At 37.3% G+C, this 11,072-nt stretch overlaps 1 protein-coding gene across 1 annotated transcript in view; it reads right to left on the bottom strand.

Moving 5' to 3' along the window:
* Positions 1-11,072, bottom strand: part of LOC107740377 (lipoma HMGIC fusion partner homolog) — a 138,841-nt gene that overhangs the window by 43,670 nt on the left and 84,099 nt on the right. The window lies entirely within an intron of this gene.

Raw genomic sequence — 11,072 nt, 5'->3', positions numbered from 1 at the left:
AATGCAAGGAATGTTGTGATTGGTTGTCAAGGCAGCCAATCAGAATTTAGCAGCCTCGTCTCTGATTGCCTGGAATTATGGCATATTGTAACGCTGGGTTGTGTTGAGCAAGCGAGCCTTTGGCATTTAGAGAGCACTGAGGGTGGGCATCAAGGGAGCAAGCTAGTGAAACGTTGCACGTGCAAAAGAGAAGGTCTGCACACATCCAAAAACCTTTTTTAAATGCAAAATTGATATCCGTGCGCTCTAAATACTTTTTTCTTTGCGAAATGAAAATTTTCTCCAGAAAACTCAGATTGCGCGTGTGCAAAATGCACTTTTGTCTGCTCAAAATAGGATATTTCGCACGCAGAATTGTGGCAGAGATCTAAGCCTATATAAGAACAAGTGTGCAACCAAACTGTGAGTTCTAATTAGGCTACTAACTCCTTAGTGAGAACATGGGTTTGATTCCCAGGGAATGCAGGAACTGTATACCTTGAATACATTTTAAGTTGTTCTGGATAAAAGCATCTGCCAGATATGCAAATATAACTCCATCCAAAAGAACACTGAGATTTAGGCTAGTATGCAACCCGTATAGCAACATGCTACAAAACCACTCAGACCATATTAGTAACCACCAAAAACACCATACAGCATGGGTTTTACATTACATAAGTGGAAAGCACCACTGAAACATGTAAAAATACTAGAGTTTTTTTCCAATGAGCCTTCATCAAACAAAATCATCCAAAAGAAAGTCAAGCTTCTTGATTTTGTGATCAGTGCCACTAAAAGTTTTAGCACTGCAGAAATTTAAAAACTTTGCGTTTATATAATCTTTGCTGCAGCAGAGACACAAATGTGTTTGCCAACAGCCCAGCCATGTTGTGACTCTGTAATGTATTCCTGCTGAATATTAAACAAAATCATAAATTCTCTTTCAAGTCGTCAGTAATGTCAAGAGATAAAGAGGCATGTAATCAGCTAGAAATGCCCTGCAGCACTCAAAAGTAAAAACAAAAGGGGTACAGCCTCCTCCATCCTAAAAAATTAAAGGAGCGCAGCATGAGGGATTTTTTTGGTCTTCATTAATCATAAAGTGGGTGCTGTCCTCATTTTAGCACTGAGAGACCTATAACACTAATACTGCTAATTAGCATAGTGATAAAACTGTATTTCTGTTATCCATCCTTCATTTAGTTATGGACATTTTAATTTTAGCTGTTATAGCATAAAGCTTGTTAGAGGTTAAAAAGTGGATGAAAAATCCAATTATTGTTGTTGAACATTCAGTTCATAAAAATAAATAAGTTTTTTAAAACAGACGATAAAGGAAAGCAGGAAGTGCAGAAGAACAAAGGCTGTTCTTCTCATCCTGTTCCTCTTCTGGAGCAGGATGACAAGGAGAAATGGGGAAACAGTTTCATTGCCTATTGATCATCAGACCAAAGTGTTGCTTCTGTCTTATCTTTTCATTTCTTTCTCATTGTTCACACACTTCGTTTGCCAAAGAATTCAGTCAGGAATATTCCTTCACCACAAAAATGATGCATATTACTTTTTTTTTTTTTTTTTCCAAATGGGAAAGTGTGCCAAATAATGATAGTGTGCCTGTGCATACTCTCCATGGGAGAAGGAGGTGAGGCAACATGGCTAATCATCATCTCAAGATCTGAGACAGACTGAACATTAGAAATGCTCCCCAGCATGACATGTCTATTATAAAAAGGCCTGTCATTTGTTTAATTTTAGTTAGAAAAGTATTTTGACAGTTATATGGAAGACAGCTCTTATCATTTGTTGTTTTATCAAGTTGAGTTTGGCTAGGGCAAGCTGTCTTGATATTGTGTTTTGGTCTAAAAACCTCTGGTATGGATCTCAGATTATCGTCTCAAACAAGACTGCAGTGTATTTCCTCCAATAAATGTCTATTGGTCTGAGTCTGGATCCTGGAGGATCAATTCTTGATTCCAACTCAGTTTCAATTAAAGCAACCAACGAGCAGGACACCTGAATCTGCATCAATAAAACTATATACAGTCCCACCTCAAGGCATGTGTTTTAAAACTAGCGCCCACCAAATCTGTCAGTTTTCCATCTTTATTTGAATGCATTTCATTGAGTTTTTCCCCCTAAAGTTTAATCCCATCCTCCACACTCACTATGTGGGTTACTGAAAGACTGAGATGGGAAGAGGAGGGACAGAGGGTGGGTGGAGATTACCAAGAATGGAAACAGCAACTTTATTGATGTGCCAAGGAACCACAGGGAGGTGGAGGTTCTGAGTGCCAGCTAGGAGAAGCACTTGTTCACGGGCCTCCAAAGTTGCGCTCGAAAAAACTGGGCTATGATGTGTCTCTTGTCTTTCTGTTTCCTGTTACATCAAACTTTGTGACCTCTTTATGTCTGTTTTTCTACTTCAATGATAGACTCAAACAAAAACCCTGCAAATGCAGTGTCCCAGATGTGCATGCAATTACTCGTTTGAGGTTGAAAGTGGCAAGTTCTAAACCACCATAAACATGCTATAATGAATTCCATCTATTTCAGAGAGGTTTTGACATGCAACAAGAGGTGCTTTGGTTTATAGAAGCACCCTTGTCGTGGGAAAGGAAAATTAGTTACTACGAAAATCTACAGCTCCGTTTCAGTGACTGATGTTGCTGATGGTTATTCTGGAGAATTTCTGATACACTTGTTACACTTTATTGTGCACTTGTAAAAATGATCTCCATGTCTGGCATTATAATGTGTAATTTTATGACTGTGTTAGAGAAACAGAATATTGAGGTATAAATCAACAAAACAATTCATTTGTAACACTTGATTATGACTGGTCAGTTGTTGCATTCTGCAGTCAAATATACACTGAACAAAATTATAAACGCAACACTTGTTTTTGCCACCATTTTTCATGAGCTGAACTCAAAGATCTAAGATTTTTTCTATGTACACAAAAGGCCTATTTCTCTCAAATATTGTTCACAAATCTGTCTAAATCTGTGTTAGTGAGCACTTCTCCTTTGCCGAGATAATCCATCCACCTCACAGGTGTGGCATATCAAGATGCTGATTAGACAGCATGATTATTGCACAGGTGTCCCTTATGCTGAGTTCACACTGCACGATTTTAGCCCGATTTTTCACTTACCGACAGGTTTTGCGAAATCGCCGACAAATGCCATCACGCAGTGTGAATTATCAAAGACGCGATTTGAGGGAATCGACAACACGTCGCCGACGCCCGCAAAATATCGCCGACAGCTCTGTCTGGTCCGCAAACTACGTTTCACAACAAAACACACGCGAGAAGTGATAAGGAAATAACGCGAGAACCCGCGTGCGTCAGACCGGAGTTCTCGAGTAAGACTGTAATTATTAAAAAAATATATATATAGCCCGCAAATTGCCTGTGAGCTGATTTCCAGCTACATATCTCGGCAAAGGAGAAGTGCTCACTAACACAGATTTACACAGATTTGTGAACAATATTTGAGAGAAATAGGCCTTTTGTGTACATAGAAAAAGTCTTCGATCTTTGAGTTCAGCTCATGAAAAATGGGGGCAAAAACAAGTGTTGCGTTTATAATTTTGTTCAGTGTATTTGTATATTAACTGCTAAACTATATAATTGGCCGTTGCACCAGAAAACCAAAATACCTGTAGCAGTGCTAGTTTCATTTCACTCACAATAGAAATCAAAAAATATTTTCATTACATGTCCATTTCTTTCTTTAGTAAGTAGCCATTTTTTGGATAAGAGGTATAAAGAGTCTCTTAGGGTCTCGGCTTATGACCTTATTTTTGCAATTTTCATAATTAGTGTAATTCATGATATGGCAAAAAAAAAATGTTAGAAGACATTTTGAAGAGCAAAAATTTACATATCCTTTGAACACTGAAACTTAAGTATTTTTACTTTTTTTTTTTTTTTATTCATAATTGGCAAGTTTAGTGGTTTGTAATTATTTTAATAAATTATTAAAAACATAAATAAGAATAATAATGTTATGATTATTTATATATTAATTTATTTTAAAACCTAATAATAATTATATATATATATATATATAGTGGGTGGGGGCCAAAAAGAAGGATTTTGCTTAGGGTCCCTATGTGTTTCAAAATGACCCTGTAATTCAACTGTCATTACTTACAAATGCCGTGTTTATTTTGTGAAAATGACCAGATGACTTCTGTAAAGTTAATTCAGAACAGGGTTTGTAATTTTGAACATAAAGCAAAACTCTTATTATTGCTAGCCTTTAAAGTCAGATGTTGGCCAGACAATATTGACATATACCAGTGAAACAAGTTGGCATGGCAACCAGCAGATTGGGATTGTTGACAACCATCTGAACAGGTGGATGTGGGTGAGATCATTATATGAAAAATACTTTTGCAACAGGCATTCATCCATGTGCCAAGGGTCAACACAAACTATTCCTCACTATCCATCTAAAATCTACGACAATCTCTCACCTTCTATTAAGATCAGACACCTGCATTTGAGAAGACATCGATCACTGGGAGTGTAAAAACAGTCCATTACAGGCTGCCATTAGTATCGTCCATTAAAGAAGCATTCAATATCCACTCCTGAGTGGGTCATAATGAGTCTGCTGTTAATGCATGTGCACGCTCTGTGATTATCTCTCTAAGTGCCATTCATTCAGTCTGGCCTGAAAGCCAACTACCTCTTACATCCCTACAAGTAATTAAAGATCAAATCACATGATCAGAATACTGAACTAGAGTCTTTAATCGAAGTGGTAAATGTTAAAAGCAGAGCAGACCCCATGTTTAGGACACCTTACCAGACCAGTTGCCTATTGGTTGAACTTGGAAATGACAGACAGAAAAAAAACACAAAAACCTAAAAAACCACCCAAGGTGTGCATTATTTGTCTAATAAATCAATGGCTTGTCAATTATTCCTAACATACGCCCTCCGTTCGATCAGTCCATTGTCTGGTACTGTCTTTATGTTGCTAGTAGAGCTGTTGCGTTTTTGTCTTCTCCCTTCTTTCTTTTGCCTGTGATTATCTTTTTATTAGTCCAGGTGATATGTGCAAAATTTGAGGTGATATGTTCACTTTTTTATAAAAGCATGAAACTTGGTACAATTGTACAGGTTAGGGCCCTGAACATTTTCAGAAATGGAGCCGTCGCAAAAACACCTCGTGGTTGCTAGGGGTGTAAGAAAATATCGATACACGTATCGCAATATTTTGTTTGGCGATACTGTATCGATTCTCAAAAACGCAATATCGATATTTAAAAGAAAATCATACAAGATTCATGGCAGTTGTTTAGTTTTGAGTTTATATCCCGAAGCAGTCTTCATCTCTGAACTTAAACAGTGACAGGAAATACTAGCATTAGGGCACGCCACTAATGTTAGCCTTAATATAGTTTGCTGCTAGTAATGGAGGACGAAAGAATTGTTCCGGTACCCGTTTCGGTGTACAAAGCTGAAGTGTGGCGTCATTTGGGCTTTTAACATCCACCGTGGGACCGTGGCGCGGGCGCCGCCTCGGTTCCGCCGCTTGCCGCGGGCAGTAGGGGCGCCACGTGGCTGCAGCATTCTCTCGTGGTGGGGGCATTTTGTGCAGTTGGGGTGGTGCTCGGCTCGTGTCGCGGTCTCCGCGATTCCATGCGGAACATAAATACAGATGTTAAACATTCTCAGAACCTCACTTGGATTTCACAGGTTTTTCGGTTTGTATTTATTTTATTGTTTTCAAATGGTTTTGTTTTTTTTAGAAATCCTGCAAGCACCTTATTTTTCATTGATATTAAGCAGATGTAATTCTTTTGTTCAGACCAAAATGTTATGACATTGTATGTTACAATTGTAAATTTAAAATGTGAACCTTTAAAGCAGCATGAAACTCTAGATGGCGCAGTCTGATAGGTCTAACTCAATCTGACCTAATGACATCATTATCACATGGCTCAGCTGATTGGTTCTCTCCTGTATCAGTAGCCAATGAGCTCGCTGCTCAACATTCAAATATATGACTAGTGCTTCAGAACCCCCTTGCATGTCTTCCTTCAAACAATCTTAACCCTTGTATGAGAATCCTAGCTTCTCCTAAAGTTCTGTCTGTGGGATAGAATTTTATACCTGAGGACAAAAGGGCTAGAAACAACAGATACTGTTAGGACCTTCCCGCTGGAGATCCTGCAATCTACGAGACGTTCCTGGGGAATGCTGTTCCATTGTTATTCTAATGGAATGGACCATTTGGTTCACACCTTTATAGACACAGTTACATTATTTCTTTCACAGAATGACCAGCTGAATGTTAACCGATCAGGTTTCAGCAGCGACCAAATCATCAGTTCTTATTCTGCTGGATCTATCTGCCACTTTTGACACTGTGAATCATCAGATTCTCCTGTCTACCATCACAGGATCTGCACTCCACTGGTTTGAATCTTCTCACAGGTAGGTCTTTCAGGGTTTCCTAGTGAGGAGAGGTATCCAAAGAACATCAACTGGTCACAGGGTTTCCTCAGCCCGTTTCGGTGTACAAAGCTGAAGTGTGGCGTCATTTGGGCTTTTAACATCCACCGTGGGACCGTGGCGCGGGCGCCGCCTCGGTTCCGCCGCTTGCCGCGGGCAGTAGGGGCGCCACGTGGCTGCAGCATTCTCTCGTGGTGGGGGCATTTTGTGCAGTTGGGGTGGTGCTCGGCTCGTGTCGCGGTCTCCGCGATTCCATGCGGAACATAAATACAGATGTTAAACATTCTCAGAACCTCACTTGGATTTCACAGGTTTTTCGGTTTGTATTTATTTTATTGTTTTCAAATGGTTTTGTTTTTTTTAGAAATCCTGCAAGCACCTTATTTTTCATTGATATTAAGCAGATGTAATTCTTTTGTTCAGACCAAAATGTTATGACATTGTATGTTACAATTGTAAATTTAAAACGTGAACCTTTAAAGCAGGGCCTAAAAATATGTATGGTCTTTTTATAAAACACATATTATACATTTAAATAAAGGATCCTGCAAGCATAACATTTTCCCCCTTGACTCGTACTGCACAAAAAGTGGTTCAATAACGTTGAATGTTACAGGGACTGATTATTGCAAATGCAGATACCACTGTGTTCTGGTTAAATAATTTTTATTTGATTTATTTATTGCTAAGGTTTGCATATGGTGGTGTGTTCTTTATGACAGCTTTCCTAAAAAATATCCTATTCATAAAATAACAAATATCCCAATATACCGCCTTGCTTACAGTATCGCAACACTGGTTTGAATCTTATCTCACAGGTAGGTCTTTCAGGGTTTCCTAGTGAGGAGAGGTATCCAAAGAACATCAACTGGTCACAGGGTTTCCTCAGGGATCAGTTCTTGGACCCCTCCTATTCACCTTATACACATCACAGATTTCATCATCCTGCTAGGTTCATCAAAAAATATTCTTTGGTGACCAGCTGACCTTCAAGGACCATTTTGTAAAGACATCTCGATCATGCAGGTTTCAGAAAGGCATTTTCGTTCACTTTTCCTGGCTGGTGAAATTATCTTCCCACAATCGCAGTAATGAACAGAACACCCAACACATTATCTGACATCAACACTAATTTAATCCCATACCCGACACATTTTACATAAAAACTGGGACCCAAACTGCACCTGCATTAAATCTCCTACATGAGGTAGACAAAACTCATTTATTAAAACTTTTATTCAAATTGTGAATAGATTAAATACAGAAAGCAAGCAAAGAGCGCTACCTTTAATATAATCAAGTGGTTCAATAACGTTGAATGTTACAGGGACTGATTATTGCAAATGCAGATACCACTGTGTTCTGGTTAAATAATTTTTATTTGATTTATTTATTGCTAAGGTTTGCATATGGTGGTGTGTTCTTTATGACAGCTTTCCTAAAAAATATCCTATTCATAAAATAACAAATATCCCAATATACCGCCTTGCTTACAGTATCGCAATGTATTGCAACATATCACAACATATCCTATCACAACCCCTGTATTGTGATACGTATCGTATCGCCAGATTCTTGCCAATACACCGCCCTAGTGGTTGCCATGGCGACCATTTTACGTTCCGCCATAATCAAATTATGTATGTTGTGTCATATCTCCTGAACCAAACAAGATAACAGAGAAAAGGTGATGTCTACCCCTATGTTTTGATGGTCAAGGATTACAATGATACCGTATACAAAAACGTAAACTTTTACTTACTTTTACTTTTAGTCATTTAGCAGACGCTTTTATCCAAAGCGACTTACAAATAAGAAAAAGTAATTAAAACTAAAAGCTAAAACTCTATAAATACACCTGCATTAAATCTCCTACATGAGGTAGACAAAACTCATTTATTAAAACTTTTATTCAAATTGTGAATAGATTAAATACAGAAAGCAAGCAAAGAGCGCTACCTTTAATATAATCACTACAGCTGTCAATCAGTGGCAGATTGGCTACATTGCTCAGCGTGTACTGGACCGAGTCAAAATAGTCTTGGTTATTGGACCCGCAACCCGCCCGTGCTTGTCAACGTCCGGCTTGCACCTGCACCACACCCTACACATAAATATGAATCCACCCATTACATCAAATATTAGCGATTCACCTGCTTGTATGCCCGCATGCAGGACTCTGGCTTTCCCATTGTGTACAACATAATAGACAACTCTGGCCCCAGAGAGTGATTGTAAATTAAGTTTACATGAAATACGTTTGAAATTTCATTCTGCATCTTCTGAGATTTCATTGTGATCCTTCTCATAAAGTCACTAAATTAACCATTAACTGTTCACCTGATTGATCACGATTTCACCATTAACTCTTCACCTGAACAGTTTATGTTTTTGTATATGTATCATTGTAATTATTGAACATAAAAACATAGGGGTAGACATCACCTTTTCTGTGTTATGTTTGGTTTAAGAGATATGACACAAAATACATAATTTGGTTATGGCGGAAAGTAAAATAGTCGCCATGGCAGCCACGAGGTGTTTTTGCAATGGCTCCATTTCTGAAAATGTTTAGGGCTGTAAACTATACAAGTGTACCAAGTTTCATGCTTTTATGAAAAAGTAAACATTGCTTTCACATATCACCTGGACTATATATAAAAGTATGAGCGAGAACATGGAAACAGGAACATGAGAGACAGGAAACAATAAACAAGATAAGACTATTAATACGAACTTCAAAACAAACAAACTCAAACACATTATTTTAATGATGTTTTTAGTAGGAATTTTTTTTAAGTGATTTTCAATTATTATTATTATTCCTATTAGGATTATTATTAATATTAATACTACCCCTAAAAAAATTCAAATATGTACAGTAGAAAGCAAAGAAAAGCAGCCAAATGCAGTGTGAGAAAAACTTACTTGTTTTTATATTTATGATATTTTATGAGTTCATAAGTTTAAATTGTCACAAATCATTTTCAACATTCACACAAAGTCATTATCACTTGTGAGTTGCAAATTTCCTGACTAGGTGGTGGTTTTCTGGATTACATTTTGTTCATGGACTCTCAAGTTTTAGTTGGATATTTCCATATCAATATTTGCAGTGTTTATAAAACTAAACCTGAACGTCATTTCTAAATGTCGCTGAGATGCCAACATAACTGAATATTTGCCTTAATGCTGTGCAGCACAAGCATGCTGCTTTATGAAAAGTTGGTCTATGTTTATCCAAGTAATAACTGTTGAAAGGTGAGTTCTTAATCCAGCCATCAGAGTTTTACATTCTCTTCTGAAATGCTCTTTGGAGTGAGAACAAGGCTTTCTTCTTTCATCTCTCTGCATGTCTCGGGATCACTTGTACCCTTTGTCATCCTTTCCTGGTCCTCTTCAATAGTGCCTCAGGAATTCTGCACCGCTACACTCTGGCCCACACAATACCATTCTGTTTAGCATTCAAAGGGGCAGAAAGGAAAGGGCAGGGCAAAAAGAAATAAGCCCAGTTGAGTTTTAGGGAGCGAGGAGAATGGGAGCTGTGAAAAGTTCACGTCAGAGCTGGTTTTAAAGAGCTGCTCTCAGAGGCTTTAAAAGAATGAGGAGCACAGTGAAAAATGGCCCACCGAGGGTTGAAGGCAGCGTGGTGGCTGTTGAGGTGAATGAACTGTCAGGATGGGACCTGCCTCTCCCTCAGACACTTTCACAGGGACGAAGACTGATAGAAGGAGAAAAGAATGGGCAATAGGGAGCACAGGGAGGAGAAGTGAGAGGAGAAGAGAATACAAGAGGAAGTACAAGGAACAACTGACAGAAAGAGAGACTTGAAGATGGATGAGGACAAACCAACAGAAGCCAGAGTAAGGGCTCAAAATTCAGTGTAAAGATGCAATGCCTTATCAAAGCCATCAAAGACTGATACTTAGGGGCTGAGGTGGGTCTGAGCAGGCATTATTCAAAGTATACAGTTGTAATTGCTGTGTACATGCATTTATGCCATCTCTGAGCACCATTAAACAGTATGTAGACACCTAAATGCCACTTCAGAAGCGCTTCTGTGCCATCTTTGCAATGTAAATTTGACACTAGTTTTACAAAATAATGCATAGTATTTATATAAATATTACAAATAATATTAATAATGTTACAAATATGCTTATTTTTATTAAAGACAACAATCCATTATAAATAATGGTTACTATGCCCCATGACTAATACATTAATTTGTCAAGAAATGTAAAACATTTAATGAATTAAATTAATTAATTAATGAATGAAATGAAAATAAAATAAACAATATACTGACTTCGTTTGTATTCAATGCTTTCTTCAGCCACAAAAATGTAATGTCTTTAAATTTTCTTAATTTTAGTGCTTTTCTCAGAAATATTGATATATTAACATATTAAATATATATATTAATATTAACATATGAAAATATGTTATAAAAATGTACATATTATATAATTAATATAACTATTAATAAATTATAATATAATAAATTATAAATATGAATAAAATCAATCTATAATTAAATTATTTTATATAAAGGATTTAGTTAATTTATGTAATTTTTTTTTACTTAAAGTTTTAGTAATTTTTTTTTTTTGTT

Source organism: Sinocyclocheilus rhinocerous, unplaced genomic scaffold (assembly GCF_001515625.1).
Source record: "Sinocyclocheilus rhinocerous isolate Xijiao unplaced genomic scaffold, SAMN03320098_v1.1 scaffold315, whole genome shotgun sequence".
NCBI lineage: Eukaryota > Metazoa > Chordata > Actinopteri > Cypriniformes > Cyprinidae > Sinocyclocheilus > Sinocyclocheilus rhinocerous.
This window is presented reverse-complemented; position numbering and strand designations above follow the sequence as displayed.